The sequence below is a fragment of the Miniopterus schreibersii genome (assembly GCF_964146895.1).
Source record: "Miniopterus schreibersii genome assembly, chromosome: 8".
Lineage (NCBI taxonomy): Eukaryota > Metazoa > Chordata > Mammalia > Chiroptera > Miniopteridae > Miniopterus > Miniopterus schreibersii.
In genome coordinates, this window is record NC_138109.1 from 68,869,236 (window position 1) to 68,887,228 (window position 17,993).

Sequence of the window (17,993 nt, forward strand, 5' to 3'; positions counted from 1 at the left end):
GTGCTCATACTGGGAAAACAAACAAAAAAATCACAATTACCCTTGCCCCGAAGCAGTCAGTTTGCTGTACACTCCTCCTCAGTTTCACACTATGATTCCCTTCCTTTTACGTTCACAAATACTTTGTACCCCTGCCACCCAACAGGCAAAACTAAAAACCATATGGATGTGTTTGCAAGTTTTAGAAAGATCTATGCCTCGGGTAGGCACCATTTTATTTGAGCTAATGCCTACCAGGTCTGCCTGCTCTGGGCACTAGACTCCTGACCAAATTTTAACTGGATACTGAGATTTGCTTAAACAATGCATCAATGCAGCACTACTGAGCATATTTTGCTATGTTTGCGTTAGGACTGGAACATGATATTATCTCTGCCTTCATGGGGTTCACAACTTAGAAAAGAAGTCAAACTACAGGCAAAGAGATTCGTGAAAAAATTAGATGGGACTAGAAAACAGGACCAAGACCAGTAATGGAAACCCTTAACTGTCATGTTAGAAAGTTGCAATTTTATCATGTAAGTGATGGTAAACCACTGAAAATTTTAAGCAAGGGAAAGCCCTCACTGATGCTTTGATTCCTGTATTCACTCATTCATTCAATAAATGGTCATTGCCCACTAAACATTAGCTGCTACTCAGGATTCGGAGCATGCCAAGGTAACTCAGCCACATCCCTGCCTCCAGCAAGCTCAAGTACCGAGAGACACTCTGCTGTGTGATGCTGGTTGGTTTACAACTGAAGCGGGATATTATTTTAAAGAAATAATTCATGAGATTCTTTTATTTCATTACCTCTCTCCGCTCCCCCTCCATTCAACATGCTTCAGGTTGACATCCTCAGGTGAGAAAGGTGGCTGGCTGAAAGCAGAAGCAGGCTGCTATACTCCCTGGTTTTGTTTTCAGAAACCTAAGCCCCTGATTGGGGAGAATATTATAGCAACAGACAAATATTGATGGTCAGATAGAGGCTTGAGCTAAAAGGTAAATGCTTTCTTCCCTTACCCTCTCTCTTCCAGACTAGGACCCACCTCACATTGCAGGTGGGGGGGGGGGGTAGAGACTGAGGTCTGTGAGTCTCAGGAACAGGGTGCCGGACCTGAATCCCAGGCACCCTGCCGCCACAGTGGAGAGACTGCAGAGAGACATGGACGCATGAATTGTCTAAGCAGCATATGAGACCAAAGGTGAGTTTGCAAAGATGTTTCTACCCCAAGCATGGCACAAAAGTAGCAGAATTCCAGGGCACCCCAAGGGGCTGTATGGAGACAGACAGCGGGACTCAGGGAAACACTGTGTGAACAGGGGGCCTCCACCTCCACGCCCTCCCAGCACTGTGCAGCTGCAGACCCATGGCACAGCCCAGGGGCCGGGAGAGCCAATCCCAAAGGAGACTGGATTTAAAGTTTTTGTTAGCTTGGCAAAGTGACACTTGCAGTCAGAAAAACAGTGTGTTGTGTTCTAATGAATACAGTGATACGTCCTGCTGAGTAGGTAGACTGAGACTTAGTCCTGCCACACACCTCAATAACCCTGTGTCAGGAGAGGTAACAGATTCTGCCAGGACATAGGTGTAGCTGTACAAGGAGGTAAGAGTTCTTCTCAGGGTGGCTAACGTCTCAGGGGAGCTTGAAGAGTAAGGTGGGAGCATGTGAGCTAGGAAGAGGTTTCAGATAAATTAAATGGTTGATGCAGAAGCAGACAGGTGGGGTACAGGCCAGGAAGCTTAAGAAGTTTAGTTTTTGCCCTGGCCAGGTAGCTCAGTTGATTAGAGCATCAAACAGATACAGCAAGGGTGTGGGTTTGATCCCGTCAGGGCACGTATAAGAATCAACCAATGAAGGCATAGATGGGTGGAACAACAGATCGATGTTTCTCTCTCTCCCTTCCTCTCTCTCTCTAAAATCAATCAATAAATATTTAAAATTTAAAAAGAAGATAACTTTGGTTTTGTTTTCATATAGGTATAATTTGGAGATGTCTGGGAAAATAAGTTTGAAAATCAGGCACAGAAACCAATACAAAAAACCTTGTCTCTGAAGGTAAAGATTTTGTTAAAGAGTTGGTTGAAGAGTGTTAAGCAGAAAAGTAACATGATTAGAATGTCATAGAAAGACAAGAAAATATTTAAAAGATTATGATTTGTGCTTTGTGATATAAAACCACATATTATTTATTAACCAGGTAACTTAAGCATATATATATGCATATATATAATATTCAACAAGGCAAGAATCATTTGCTTGGCTCAGTTTTAACTTCTAGTGCAGTTCCTGAAATAACAAGGTGTTTAATAAATATTTGTTAAAATGAATAGAAAAGATATGATCTGTCATAGATACTAAAAGGTGTCTTGATTATTCAACATTGTATTCTAAATGCCAAGCACTTGGCACATACGTACTCAGAAATATTTGAATAAATGAAGGACTTATTCTATAAATGTGAAAAAAATACTGACTACATAAAGCACATCAGTTGATAGAAAGATGCAGCCATTGCAGATTTTCTATGTGAACCTCATTGCTTTTGGCAAGGATGGGGTGAAACCCTTAATGAAGTGGGACTAATAGAGACATCTCCACTTTGGTCTGAGTCCTCAGACCATGGTCAACTTGACTGTGGTCATTTCCTTCATTGAATGCCAGTTCCTGCCTCACAGTGGTTCACAGGACAGTACTTATTTCCAGAATGGACTGTGCTCCCAGCAGCAAAGAATTCTCTCCCTTTGCTGATGGTTGTTCACAATTCAGTCTTCATGGTCCAGGATCTGCATCAGCCATATTCGTACAGCCCCAGATAGCTGTTTCTGTTTCAACGTGCTTTTATCCAGATCCTTATACCACATATGATGCAACTTAAAAAGGTGACTCTCCTCTACTGTGGGGCTGCAAAACCATCTGCCGTTGCCGTGGCTAGAACCTGGGGTGGCTTCTCTGTGCTGCTGTGCAGGAAGGATTTATAAATCATTCTGGCTTTGAGAAGAAAGAAAAGTCTCTCAAGGCTAAGAATTAGCAGAAAGGCTTTCCCTTAACTCTACAGGTTCTTGTCCTGTGTTGCCCATCAATGGACTATTATCCCATCTTAAAAAGGGAGGTAATTCTGACACACGCTACGACATGGATGATCCTTAAAGACATTGTCCTGAAGGAAGTATGATTCCATTTATATGAGGTAATTAGAACAGTCAAATTTATAGAGACTGAAAGAAGTATAGAGGTGACCAGGGACCGAGGGAGGAGGATAGTGGGAAGTCATGTTCAATGGTGCAGAGTTCCCTTTGGGAAGATGAAGAGAGTTCTGTGGATGATGCTGCTGAACTGGTCCCTTAAAAATAATTAAAGTGATACATTTTACTTTATGTGTATTTTACCATAGAGAAAAGAACATTTTTTAACTTAAAACTAATTGGAAGCTCTGAGCTCATGGGTAGGGTGTACACATTACGAAGTCAGCCATATCTTTGGGGACCCCTCCTTGTCAGTTTCTTAAAGCCTTTCCACTTGTATTCGTTGGATTTCTTCAGAGAAAGACTTTTCATACTTTTGCCCAAAGGATAAAATAAGCTGCTAACATTTTGGAGCAGAGTGAAGGAAGAGGGCATAGATCTTGTTAGTCAGTATATAAGTATTTATTTAATCTTCCTTCAATTCTATTTAGTCCTTTCTTTAAAGAATCCCTGCCCCCAATTTTGTCCTGTATAACCCCTATCCAGAGACCTATTTTATTCTATCTCTGGAAAAGAGACCCTCAGGCTTCTATTGGGGCAAAGGTGGACTGCAAAAAGAAGAGATTTTTTTCACTTCTAAACAGATTTTTGACTAATCCTCCTGTTCTGACTGTGCACCTTAAGCGCTCCTAGAGATAACTGATGACACCAATTTCTGAGCCTTTTGGCATTCTTCAGTGTCCTCCTGTTGGTTTAAGATTTTATCTTCTCTCTCTTTAGTCACCCCCACACACGCTTCTTGCAGTATGTGAACTGGACACAGTCCCTGCCCACTCTGCTCTCTAGCACTTGCATCTCTTTATTTTCAGGATGCCTGAGGAAATGCATCATGAAGAGCAGAAAACTTTTTCCTTCCAGACAGAAATTGCCTGCCTCATGTCTCTCATCATCAATACTTTCTATTCCAAAAAGGAAATTTTCCTTTGGGAATTGATCAGTAATGCTTCTAATGCTTTGGACAAGATACACTATGAGAGCCTGACTAACCCTTCCAAGTTGGACAGTGGTAAAGAGCTGAAAATTGACATCCTCCCCAACCCCCAGGAATGAACCCTGACTCTGGTGGACACAGGCATTGGCATGACCAAAGCCTATCTCATCAATAATCTGGGAATATTGGCCAAGCCTGGAACAGAAACGTTTATGGAGGTTTTTCAGGCTGGTGCAGACATCTCCATGATTGAACAATTTGGTGTTGGCTTTTATTCTGCCTACTTGGTGGCAGGGAAAGTGGTTGTGATCACAAAGACCAATGATGATGATCAGTATGCTGGGACTCTTCTGCTGGGGGTTCCTTCATTGTATGAGTTGACCATTGGCTGCGGTTCCAAAGTGACCCTCCCTCTTAAGGAAGACCAGACAGAGCACTTGGAGGAGAGGTAGCCAAAGGAGTGGTGCAGAAGCACTCAGAGTTCATAGGTTATCCCACCACCCTTTATTTGGTGAAGGAATGAGAGAAAGAAATCAGTGATGATGAAACAGAGGAAGAGGAAGGGGAGGAAAATGAGGAAGATAAAGATGATGCAGAGAAACCCAAGATTGAAGATGTGGGCTCAGATGAGAGAGATGGCAGTACTAAGAATAAGAAAAAGAAAACAAGGGAGATTAAGGAGAATATATTGGTCAGGAAACACTGAACAAGCCCAAGCCCATTTGGACCAGAAATCCTGAGGACATCACCCAGAAGGAATAGAGAGAGTTCTTTTCTATTTGAAACATCAAGAATATGATTTGTTTTTTAATCTTTTTTATTTTATTTATTGATTTGAGAGAGAGAGCAAGAGAGAGACATTGATTTTTTGTTTCACTTATTTATACATTCATTGGTTGCTTCTTGTACGTGTCCTGGCTGGGGATTGAACCCACAGCCTTGGCTTATTGGGGCAGTGCTCTAACCAACTGAACTACCTGGCCAGGGCAGAGAGCCCTTTAACATCCTTACCAATGACTGGGAAGACCACTTGACTGTCAAGCACGTCTCTGTATAAGGTCAGGTGGAATTCAGGGCCTTGCTATTCATCCCCAGAGGGCTCCTTTTGACCTCTTTGAGAACAAGGACCACATCAAACTCTATGTCCACCATGTGTTCCTCATGGACAGCTGTGACGAGTTGATCCCAGAGTCCATCTCAACTTCATCTGTAGTGTGGTTGACTCTGCCCCTGAACATCTCCTGAAAAATGTTCCAGCAGAACAAAATCTTGAAGGTCATTGGTAAAAACATTGTTAAGAAGTGCCTTGAGCTCTTCTGTGAGCTGGCAGAAAACAAGGAACTGTAAGATTCTATGAGGCATTCTCTAAAAACCTAAAACTTGGAATTCATGAGGGCTATTAATTGGCAACACCCTTCTGAGCTTCTGAACTATCACACCTCCAAGTCTGGAAATGAAGTGAGCTCTCTCGCATGAAGGAGACTCAGACATCCATCTATTAGATCACTGGTGACAGAAAAGAGCAGGTTGCCAACTCTGCTTTTGTAGAGCAAGTGAGGAAGTGGGGCTTAGAGGTAGTATAAATAGGGCAGAGACTACCAATGGGACTGTGTGCAGCAGCTCAAGAAGTATGATGGGAAGAGCTTTGTCTGAGTTACCAAGAAGGGTTTGGAGCTACCTGAGAATGAAGAGAAGAAGAAAATGGAAGAAAGCAAAGCCAAGTTTGAGAACCTCTGCAAACTCATGAAAGAAATCTTGGGTAAGAAGGTTGAGAAGGCGACAATCTCCAATAGGCTGTGTCTTCACCCTGCTGCATTGACTAGCACCTATGGCTGGACGGCTATTGTGGAGCATATCAGAAAGCCCAGGCACTTCAGGACAACTCTACTATGGGCTGCGTGATGACCAAAACGCCCCTGAAGATCAACCCTGTCCACTCCAGGGTGGAGACTCTGTGGCAAAAGGCAGAGGCAGACAAGAATGACGATGCTGTTAAGGACCATATGGTGCTGCTGTTTGAAACTGTGTTGCTCTCTTCTGGTTTCTCACCTGAGGATCCCAGAGTCACTCCAACTGCTTCTACCGCATGACCCAGCTAGACCCAGGCACTGATGACAATGACAGAGGAAGGACCCAGTGCTGCTGTTCCTGATGAAATCCCCACCTTGAGCCTGACGAGGGTGCCTCTTGCATGGAAGAAGATTAGGAGTTTCTTATCTTATACCTTCCGTATAGTATCTTCATGGCTCTCCCAGCCATCTTGAGTGGCCCTAGCCCACCTGGTTTCCTTTGCTAGTAAACAATGTTTTTCCCCTCTCCTGTCTTTCTGCCTAAGGCAGGATAAAGGGCTTCAAGCCTTCCCTTCCCACATTTAACATCAAGTTTAGATGTTGTGTACTGTGGTGTTTTTTGTTTGTTAATTTTGTTCTGAAATTAAAGTATGCAAAATAAAGAAGATGCAGTTTTAGCGGAAAAAAGATCATCTTTCTTAGGTCTGGTAAGTTAGTTACCACTTTTGCATATGCTTTCCAGCTTCCAAAATGTTATTACTGTTTTCTTCTTTCTCACTATCTTCATCCTTATGGGTTTATGCAAGCAAAAAAATATATATATCCTTTACTGTTATTTCAGTGGGGCTTGGGACAGAGCAAGAGTTAATGTGTATGTTCAGTCCAACATCTTTGCTGTAAGTCTCTTCGGTAGTTTCTCTAATGCCATTTTAAAAACTGTTATTATTTCTTAGACTCCATTAACAGAAGGAAACCATCTGAAATAAGGAAAATGACAGTGGTGAGTGAAGTCTGGAGTACTATTTTCAGCTCTGGGCATAACTCTTAAAACTAGCAAAACTGGAATTATTTTAGAGGACAGTGACTAGAATATTAATGGAACAATTGACGGGACTGGGAATGTTTTCAAGAGAGAATGAAATTTTCCAGAAGTTGACTTCAAATATTTGAAAAGCTGGTGTTCATTTATTTATTCATCCATCTGAGTTCTGCCACGTGCGAGGAAACATTCTTCCAGCGTGGGGACAGAATGGTAGATATGATCGATCCCGGATTCCACGGAGCTCACGTCTAGCAGGGGAAACAGCAATTGGCTCTGGATGGACTCACTATAGAAATAGAACAAATGGATAAAATCCACCAGGAGATAAGTTTCAAATGAATACGATGAAGAACTTTAAAGTGTTGGAGCTGATAAAGTGTAATGAACAACTTGTTCAAACCCCTCAAAAGTTGATGAGAACTAGGATTTCCCCAAAAGATGTTTAACAGAGAAGTTAATGGCACGGGCTCTGGTTAGAATCCCAACTCCACACCTTCGTAGCTATTGACATTAACCTCTCTAGGCTCCCATTGTTTCACATGTAAAATGCCGCTAATAATAATATACTGTATAGGGTGTTGTGAGGATTGAATGAATGAAAGAGTGTAAAGTGCTTAGAAGATTATCTGAAGAACATGGTAAGTGCTACATAAGCATTAGCTAGTATTATTTATTTTTAACCAATTTTTTATTTTGAATAAATTTTAAACCTAGCTAAAAGTTGCAAAAAATAAAATAAAAAAATAGTACAGTGAACATTATATACTCTTTACCTAAATTTCCCAGTTGTTAACATGCCACATTTACTGTATCTCCCTCTGAGTGGTTGGTTTGCTACTTTGTTGTGGGACCATTTCAGCATTAGTTGCACCTTCCCCCCTACACACTTCACCCCTACATACTTCAGTATATACTTTTCCACATAACCATAGCAAATTACCATACTCATGAAATTTAATATTGATACAATTCTATTCTTTAATAGATGGTTCATATTCAGTTCTCCCCAATTGTCCCTATAATGCCCTTTAGCTTTTTAAAAAATCACAATCCACTCAAGAATCAGGTGTTACATTTAATTGTCATATCTCTTTAGCCCCTTTAATCTAAGACCATTCACCGGGCTTTTTTTGTCTTTTATGACATTGGCATTTTTGAGGAGTCCAGGCCATTTTTTGCATGATGTACTCCAATTTAGATCTGTCTGATTTTCCTCATGATTAAATTCAAGTTTAACATTTCTGACAGATATACTATTCTGGGGATGTGGTTTTTCAGAACCTCACCTGAGGGGACACATGATGTCAGTTTGTCCCATTATTCCCATTTGGTTAAGGTGGTGCCTGCCCCCTTCCCCCTTGGTTATTAGTAAGTCAGCTGTGGTGTCATATACTGAGACTATGTGAATTTTTTAGATAGTCTTTCACCTGGCGATGTTGGCATCCATTGATGATTTTGTTATCTCACAGTGGGCATGGTATGGTTAATAAGATGGACAAAGAAGATAACTTTGGTTCAGGAAAAAAGATCTCTGTGGGGTATGGTGGGAGCTTATAGCAGGTAGTTAGCTCCATTTAGTAAAAAAAAATTATAAGCTTTGGTAAAAATGCACATATCTCTGAAATTACTAGCTGAATGACTTAGGGTAAATTTCCTTCAATTTAATCCTCGATAAAATGGGAATTACAATTTCTGTCTGACGGAGCTCATTTGTGTATTGATACAAAGGGAAACTAGAAGAAAAAGAAGGAGGAGGGGGAGGGGGAGGAGGAGAAGGAGAAGGGGGAGGAAGGGAAGGAGGAGGGGGAGGGGGAGGGGGAGGAAGCTGCACTATTACAGGATGAAGATGATTAAATTATGATGATGAAATTAATGAAGATGGTACATTTAATCAGATGTTGACTCTAAGATATACAACAGGTCACTGAAATGAAGGCATTGTCTCCTGGGTTTGGACAATTTAGGAAGGGTGGGAGTAGCCAGAAGGAAGTAGAGGAGTTTGATCTTTGCCGTATTCAGACTTTGCCGTAACTGGTGGTACATCCAGCCTGAAATGCAATGCAGAGGTGGCAAGATCCCATGACGGACTGTTTGCATGACAATCACCTAAGAAGACTGTAAAAACTATAAGTTTCTCAGCTAAGTTGGCCCTTCAGAGATTCTGATCCAGTGTGTCTTGGGTGTGGTTTTGGCCCACTGCCAGGGTAGGTAAAGTGTTACGTGAATCTAAAAGGTTAGCCCAGGAGAGGAAAGTCAATTTGTGTGTCATCAGATTATAGACAGTAATTGTATACTTGCATGTGATAGCGTTGGTCTAAATCCTGGTCTTTTGTGGATAGGTTAAGGCAATTCGACATGTACATTGCTGAGAGGGTTGACACAGGAATAGCCAGAAGGATCTGCACTCAACTCGGAGAGTTGTACTTCAGATCTCTGCTGTCCAATACGTGGCCTCTAGCCACATGTGATTAGCTAGAATGAAAGAAGCAATAGTTAATGTACTTTTAGGATATACTTCTCTAAGTGCTCAGAGTAGTTGTTTGGTTTTTTTTTGTTTTTTTAATTTAAGGCCCTGGCTAGTGTGGCTCAGCTGGCTGGAGCATCGTCCCATAAACCAAGGGGTTGTAGGTTCGGTTCCCAGTCAGGGCACATCCAGGAAGCAACCAGTGAATGTTTTTCTCTCACATCAATGTTTCTCTCTCTCTCCCTTCCTCTCTCTCTCAAATCAATAAACATATATCTATTTTAAATTTAAGAAAATCAAAGCTTAAGTTGAATTTACATTTAATTTTAAATGGATTAAACTCATATAAAATTAAAAATTTAGCTCCTCAGTTAAAGTAGCTCATTTGAAGTGTTTGGCAGCCACACACGGCTAGCGGCTACTACAGTAGGACAGTGTAGGTATGGAACATTTTCGTCACTGCAGAAAGTTCTATTAGCACTGCTGAGGAGGTGTTGATAACCTGCCAAAAACCCATGCATAGTTGAAAATAGTTGTTACTGGTCTCACTCTAAAGACCAGGAAAGACTTGATGTCTAGTGAATAAAAGACTGTTTTTGTTGGTCTTATTGCCAACTAAAGGAAAAAAGACTGTAGCGAGCCAGGAGATGTTTGATGAAAAAAATGACATCTATTGCCTGGCCGAGGTGACTCAGTGGTTGAGCACTAAGAGGTCACTGGTTAGATTCCCAGTCAGGGCACATGCCTGGGTTTCAGGCTTGATCCCCAGTAGGAGGCGTACAGGAGGCAGCCAATTGATGTTTCTCTCTCATCGATGTTTCTCTCTCTTTCCGTCTCCCTTACTCTCTCTCTAAAATCAATAAAAACATATTTTAAAAAAGAAATGGCATCTATTTATACCCATTCCCCCCTTTTCAATGTGGGAGGGTGAGTTTCTAAACCCTATGGCCCCCCAGAAGCAAGCTACCTAGCGTATTCTCTCTTAAGGGACTATTCTCTGAGGCATTGTTGGATCCCACTCTCCTCCTGGCCCCGACCTTCCCCAGGCAGCTGACTGCCAAGACAGTTGGCAGTGCTCAGGTGTGATTCCAGGTAGCTGCGTTTCCTCTCTGTGTGCTCTGTTGGCCCTCTCCAAGTGTAGTTTGCATCCATCTGCTCCTCTCGCCCTTCCACGCTGCACAGTTAGGTGTTGTTTTGTCCCCTGGAGAAAGCCCATATTGTTCTCTTCCTACCACAGAAAAACAAATCAGGAGCAACAAGAAAAAATATGGAGTGTAAGCATGTGTTTCCAGGTCATCAACATGCAAGCAAACGTGCATGAAAATGAGTGTTAATTTACTGCATGATTCAGTGTTTGCAAGACTATCAAGTCATTTCCCATAGGCAGCCCAACAGCCATCACAAGGTAATGAATTTTTATTATAACTGCGTATGATGGTTGAACCAGCAAACTAATGATCAAAGAAAAGAACAAAATAATAACAATGGTGATAACAATAATGATAGTGTAATAATTAACTGGCAAAGGCATTTATAACAGGGGGTCAATTGGCTAATTTAACATTTTAACATCCGTGGTTTCTGCTGACTTCATTTAAAAAAAGAATTTCAACTATGAAAATAGAAACAAGTTGAGTGGATAGTAGGTTGTGGTTTTATTTCCATTTTTTATATTAGGTTTTGGAGGCCCTTTAAGATTTGTCTGGACTGTTTTGCAGAAAAAGAGTCCAGCTTTTTGGAATTTTAGGTTCAGTTTGGAATTATAATCTTCATTGCCAATTTTCTCATTCACGCTTACATATCCTTGGCTTTGCTTTAGTTACCTGCAAAACTAGTGGATAGTACTTTCACAGGGACCAAACTATTCGGAAACAAGAGCATCTAAAAGATAAAAAGGCAGTTTAAAAATTCATTTTATCTTCTTTTTATCCCTCTTTACTATTTTCCTCATCTCGTATTTTTTTCCTTTTTTTTAGTTGTCATCAAGTCTATTGTAATATCTGATGGAAAGGAGAATGGAGCTGATTTTAACCGTGTAAAAGCACACGAATTGAGGTTGTCCAAAAGAGAAGCCCGAGTAATGTAAACAGAGCTGAATGTTTAGTTAGCTCCTTTTCTTGCAAAATTGTCTCAGTTCATGCTCATTTTCTTTCATGGAGTGTTGTCAGTTATCTCATTTCAGGCAAGTATCCTCTCGAAGTTCTCAGCCAGAACAAATATTTACAGTGAGGCCCTAAACTCCAGAAAACGGCCCTGTCTGTGCCGCAGGTGGGTGGGGGCTTACAGGGAGAGGCTGACTTTGTCTTGGCTTTAGAAACACAGCGGAGCCACGGCGATAAATCATTCAAGCCCCTCGCACGGGTGTTTATTAGAAGCTCGCCCGGGGAAGCTGAGGTAGAGGGTTAGGGGGCTGTGGGGGCTGTGATCCCACAGAACTAATGGGCACACTTTTCGCAGACAGAAGGGCCATGCTTTAGTCATAGTGGTAAATCTGTAGTGACAGACGTTTGTTCTATATTTGTGAATGACCTGATTTGGCATGCATGCAGCTCGTTCCACTGACAATAATGGTAACATGGTGTGAGGGAGAGGGAGAGGGAGAGGGAGGGGAGAAAGGAGACAGGATTAGGGGAGGAGGCGAGGGAGGGAGGGGAGAAACCCAGGCAGGCAGACAGGGAGAAAGAGAAAGGGCCATTAAACAGTGGAAGATCAGGGGCGGTTAAGGGTGACTCAGGGGGAGCCTGCCTTTAGTAGAGTATTATTTTCGTTCGGGAGCATTCTAATTGATTCGGGGAGAATCGCCCTTTCTTTCCCACATGCCCCCCCCTTCCTCTCCCCCTCCCCTACAGTCTCTGGGGAAGATAGATATTCAGACAGCTGTCAGCTGGTGCGGGATGCTTCTGCATCAAGGAGTCCCCTGTAATTTGCAAAACTTGCCTGGCCCTTCACCGCCGTTTGCTGCAATCCTGCAACCCCTTCAGGTAAGAAACTGGCCCAAAGTGGTGAAAAGAAAGAAGGCTGTCAAAAATTAGAAGAGAAGTAGTATTATGCCCTCCGCTACCTCCCCTCCCCTCAAGCCATCCTTTCTTAAAGTAACAGATATAGTCCCTGGCAAGAGCAATTATGACACCCAGAGGCACCTCTGCTGAGAGTGAGCTAGGAGTCATGTGCAGAGCATTGAATGAGAGACAGGAATCCTGTGTACTGCTACAGACTTACTGTGTGACCATAGCCAAATCACTGCCCCTCTCTGAGCCTGTTTCCTAACTTGTAAATGAAACAATTCAAAAGATCTCTAGGGACCTTTGAACATTAATCACAGTTCTCGTGGTAAATACGTAGATAGGTAAGTAGGTAGCCCTGGTGCTGCCTCCTCAAACATCTTTCCTGACCCGATAATCCAAAATATTTCTCTACCCCATCGTCCTGAAACAGCACTTGCCATCCTCTGAAACAGTTTGTTGATTTCTTTATAGCCATTTGATTAACTGACTAGGATACGAGCTCCATGCAAGTAGGAACACAGTCTCTTATACACTACTGCTTCTTTAGTGACGAATATATATATTATTTATATTCTCATAAAATAAATGTTGCAGAGTATTGAATGACTTTATCCAGCTATTTTTCTGCGTTGAGAGTTTTCAGTTTGCAAGTAATAGACACATAGTGGGGTTACCTCAGTGAGTGGGCATCTATAAGGAATACACAAGCAGGGAAGGGGTCGGGGAGCTCTTCAAAGCCCACAGCAGGCTCTACTGAGAAATGGAGCATGGCTATCACCATTCAGGATCCAGTTTGAGTTTTATACCCTGACATCCCCTCTATGACACAGCATTTACTTGTCCTGTCTGCTCTGATTAAGCACCCTGCTCTCTGCTCCTGGGCTCTGCCATTTCAATGAGACAGTCCACTGCTCACCACTTCCCTTGTTCCGGACTCTCCAGCACCACCAGCTCTCTGTGGGGTCTGAGGTCAAACTCCTCCGAAAAGGCTTGGTTGGTTTACCTAGTGACTATCCAGTATAGAGAACCCCCGTGGGGCAAAAGTGCCCTGATACCAGCACAAAGGGAACACATCAGGAGCAACTGTATAGCTTTTTCAAAGTATACTTCCTGGGGACCCATTGATAGGTAATTAATTAGAACCTCCATCTGGTGTTGAATTGGACATCTGGTATTTTGAAAAATCTCCCCAGGTGATTCCTTTATGCACCTCTGGATCAGAGACACTGCTTTTGGGCCAGGTGCTCATCCTTGGTCCAATCATGTTACTGAACTAAAGGAGTTTGTCTGATCAAATGCAAAGAGGAGTTTGCAGCAAAGAAAGTAAAGATTTATTTAAGGAAATGGCACCAAACCCAGAGTCATAGGTGACCTGTTGCTCTAAATCCTGGCTCCCCTGATGGCTTCTAGGGGATGGGTTTTATAGGGGAAAATTACTTATTGTGGTGGAGCTAGAATCATGGTCTTTATTTATTGGTTGGCACTTGGGTCGGAGGTAGTTGATTATTGCATCTGGTCTTGATGTCAGCCATGGCGTCACTCTGTCTGGTTTCCCAAGGGTGTGGCCAGTGGGGTCATTTGCTTTTCTAGGCCTGGAGCTAAAACACAACTAAGGTCGAGATGTTATCTTTAGTTTGACTAAAACTTTGTTTCTGTGGTCAACAGACCAGGGCTTTGTTCCTAAGATTATTTGGTGCTGACGAAGACCTCATTTTCCACAGGGCTTAGTAATTAAGGGGGTGGATATACAAGAGAGAGGATGTGAGTGAGTCAGGGTGCTCCTACGCTAGACAGGGCCAGTTTGAATCAAAAGGAAAGAAAGAGAAAAGGTCAGATTAAAGAAATAAAGTTTCTGTGTGGTTACAGTCCGCTATGCCAGGGAGGTGGAGTCCTGGGCGCAAAGCATGGCAAACACTCAGAACTCCATGGAATCCTTTATAGATGCTGTCTACCTCTCCAGCAGCCCGTCTTTCCCTTTTGCTACTTACCTATATGCTACCTACTCCCACAAGTTAGAGTGGTTCTAAATACTGGGAATGGAAGGAGGTACATGCCAGCTGTAGTAATTAAGAACCTAGAGCATATCACTCTAGGTTCCATTTCAGGAGAATTTAGATTCTTAAAATAGTAATTCTTTTTTTTTTAAATATATCTTTATTGATTTCAGAGAGAGGAAAGGAGAGGGAGAGAGAGAGAGAAACATCAATGATAAGAGTCATTGATTGGCTGCCTCCTGCACGCCCCTGACTGGGGATCGAGCCCACGACCCGGGCATGTGCCCTGACCAGGAATTGAATTCTGATCGCCTGGATCCTAGGCCAATGCTCAACCGCTGAGCCACGTCCGGCTGGGCTAAAATAGTAATTCTTTATTCTGTAGCCTTTTTTAGTCAGACTACCTCCAAGGCAGTTGTACCTAGGAAGAAATTTATTCTTTTCTGGGTCACATGAGGGTAGCTCACAGAATGACTTAGGAAATAAACCTGCTACTCATTTCCTTTATCAAAAAGAAGCCAAGAAAAGCAAAGATGAACAAGGGGAAGGAGGAAAAAGGAAAAGAAAAGCAGGGAGGAGAAGGAGGGGAAAACTGACATCAAACAGGTCAGTTTCCATGGCTGATAGTAGGAGGTCCTTGGGAAAGAATGGGCTGGCAGGATTGAGGAACACTAGACAGTCATTTATCCAACATGAAGTCTCCCAAGCTCCAATTTGTATGATGTGTAAAAGAAATACAAGATATAGCCTTGCCTTCACTGGAAATCCAGTAGGGAAGACACATGGAAAGGATCTATAGTATTAAATAAGATGATATATATTAAGAATATACTAAGTGCCAAGACTACTGTATGGTCTCAATAGATGCAAGTTACCTTTCATCTGAAACAAAAGAGTTGATTATACACTAATTATCTATATTAGACTTACCTAACCTTCAGCCCAACTTCCTTCTCCGTTTCCTACCTCTACTTGATTTTCCAGGTTCCCTTGCAGCTAGGATGGCCACACGAAATAGGAGAAGTCTGCTGGTATTTTCTCTACCCTCTTGTACTATGTTGAATAGTGTCCCAAAATAATTCATGTCTACCTGTAAATGTGACCTTATTTGGAAATAGGATCTTTGCAGATGTAATTAAGTTAAAATGAGGCCCTACTGGATTAGGATGGGCCCTAAATCTAATATAACTAGTGTCCTTCTAAGAAGAGGAAAATTTGGACACAGAGGTATAGACACAGAGGAGAGAAGGCCACTTGAAGATGGAGGCAGAGATTGGAGTGATGTATTTACTTCAGGAAAGCCAAGGATTGCTGGCAACGCCAGAAGCTAGAAGAGTCAAGAAAAAGGGTCCTTCCCTAGAAACTTCAGAGGGAGAATGGCCCTGCCCACACCTTGATTTTGGATTTCAGTCCCCAGAACTGCGAGAGAACATATGTGTATTGTTTTCAGCCAGTCGATTTATGGCACTTTGTTATGGTAGCCCTAGGAGACTCCTCCTTTCAACTTCCTAGAATGAGGATAGGTTGCCTTGAGGGATAGCAGATGTCTCCCGAGCATGAGGACAGAAGCTATAGCCTAAGTGAGGGTGGTAGACCAGGAGGAGAGTAGAAGCCTGCTTCCCAGGTGCAAGTTCCCCAGACTTTAGATAAATAAATCCTAGGTGTTTCAGTTATTGTCACTCAAGTTTTCTGTTAAGGATGGCACGTTTCTGACTAAGGCCCCATGGTGAAGAAGAAATGGTATGAGCGTAACCTGAGTTCATGTCTCAGCCATGTTATTAGGGAGATGGGTAGCCCTGGGTGAGTCATAAAAACTTCTTAAACTTCAGTTTAGTCCTCTGTAAAATAGAAACAATATCTACATGAGTTTTAAATGACACAGTTTATGAGTGAGCCAGGGGTCGTCAACAGAAAGGGGAAGCTAATACAAATCACCAAGACTGGAATCCCAAGGGACCTGGATCCTGTCTATGTTGAATATCAATACACAGGCTGTTCCCCCCCACCCCCCCATCTTTGCTGGGAGAACCTCAGTTCTTTTTTTTCTCTTTCTTTCTTTCTTTCTTTCTTTCTTTCTTTCTTTCTTTCTTTCTTTCTTTCTTTCTTTCTTTCTTTCTTTCTTTCTTTTCTTTCTTTTCCTTCCTTCCTTCCTTCCTTCCTTCCTTCCTTCCTTCCTTCCTTCCTTCCTTCCTTCCTTCCTTCCTTCCTTCCTTCCTTCCTCCCTCCCTCCCTCCCTCCCTCCCTCCCTCCCTCCCTCCCTCCCTCCCTCCCTCCCTCCCTTCTTTCTTTCTTTCTTTCTTTCTTTCTTTCTTTCTTTCTTTCTTTCTTTCTTTCTTTCTTTCTTTTTCTTCCTTCCTTCCTTCCTTCCTTCCTTCCTTCCTTCCTTCCTTCCTTCCTTCCTTTCTTTCTTTCTTCCTTTTCTTTTTTTTTTTTTTTAGAAGTAAGTATTTCTTGGCAGCCCTAGTAAATATACTTTATAAAAATATAAAGAACTATACCAACGTTGGGGTTAATTACAAATTAAATAACTCCATCACACAAATTATATAAGAAATGTTACTGGGATGAAGGACTCCACGTGCTCCTATCGAACAAAAGAGAGCAGAGGTGATTTTTTCAAACTCTTTCTGGGTTAGTTCCACCCCACCAACTTCCTAAACTTTGCCTTTCTTGCCCAAAGTATGTTCTTTCCATCCCAGACCCCTTCCTTTGGTTATGAGCAAATACAAGACTTGAGCACCTGGCCAGGCGTGGCTCAGCAGTTGAGTGTCAAACTAGGACCCAGGCGATCGGGGTTCAATTCCCAGTCAGGGCACATGCCCAGGTTGCGGGCTCGATCCCCAGTGGGGGGCATGCAGGAGGCAGCCAATCAATCACTCTCTCATCATTGATGTGTTTTTTTCTCTCTATATTCCTCTCCTTTCCTCTCTCTGAAATCAGTAAAGATATATTTAAAAAAAAAAAAAAAAAAAGACATGAGCTAGTAGCCTATGGTGTCAACACTTCCCAGTCCGAACTAACAGCAGAAAGATAAGGGTGGAAACTTGTTCCAAAAGCACATGGGCCCTGATGTAATTAATGGCAAACATTAGGGGAGGCCACAGAAGCACACTGAAGCTCCATGGAAATCGGTAGTGGTAGCTAGCCTTTGTCAGAAGGACATCCTCAAAAGACTGTATCCACCTCCCACTTTGCAGAAAGGCTTCTCCACAAGGAAGCTCAATTGTGCGCAGCCCTAGAGCTTTCCGATGTTCACTGCATCAAGATACAGGTCCTTGCTCCGCCTGAGGTCCCAGCCACACCCGCATCTGGCTCCTCTCAGAATTCAGTTCAAATCATCTCTTTGCAGATTCAGATCTGAACATAGGCAGGCCTTGGTCTGTCTTTTCCTCTCCCTTCCACCCTTTCACACCCTCTCACCACTCTGGAGCTAAGTGGGTGAAGTTTTCCAAATATAGTTCTGCAGCCAGTGCGTTAGGCCTTCTAATGAGCGACGGTAATTGCTTCTGCTATTTTCCGAAATGAAAATCAACCCCTG

At 42.5% G+C, this 17,993-nt stretch overlaps 1 pseudogene across 1 annotated transcript; it reads left to right on the forward strand.

Annotated features, from left to right (window-relative positions):
• The first annotated feature begins 4,039 nt into the window (after nt 1-4,039).
• LOC308560970 (heat shock protein HSP 90-beta pseudogene) lies at nt 4,040-6,366 on the forward strand (annotated as a pseudogene). The gene is made up of 2 exons: nt 4,040-4,919; nt 5,146-6,366. The product of its transcript is annotated as a heat shock protein HSP 90-beta pseudogene (transcript).
• Nucleotides 6,367-17,993: the final 11,627 nt, after the last annotated feature.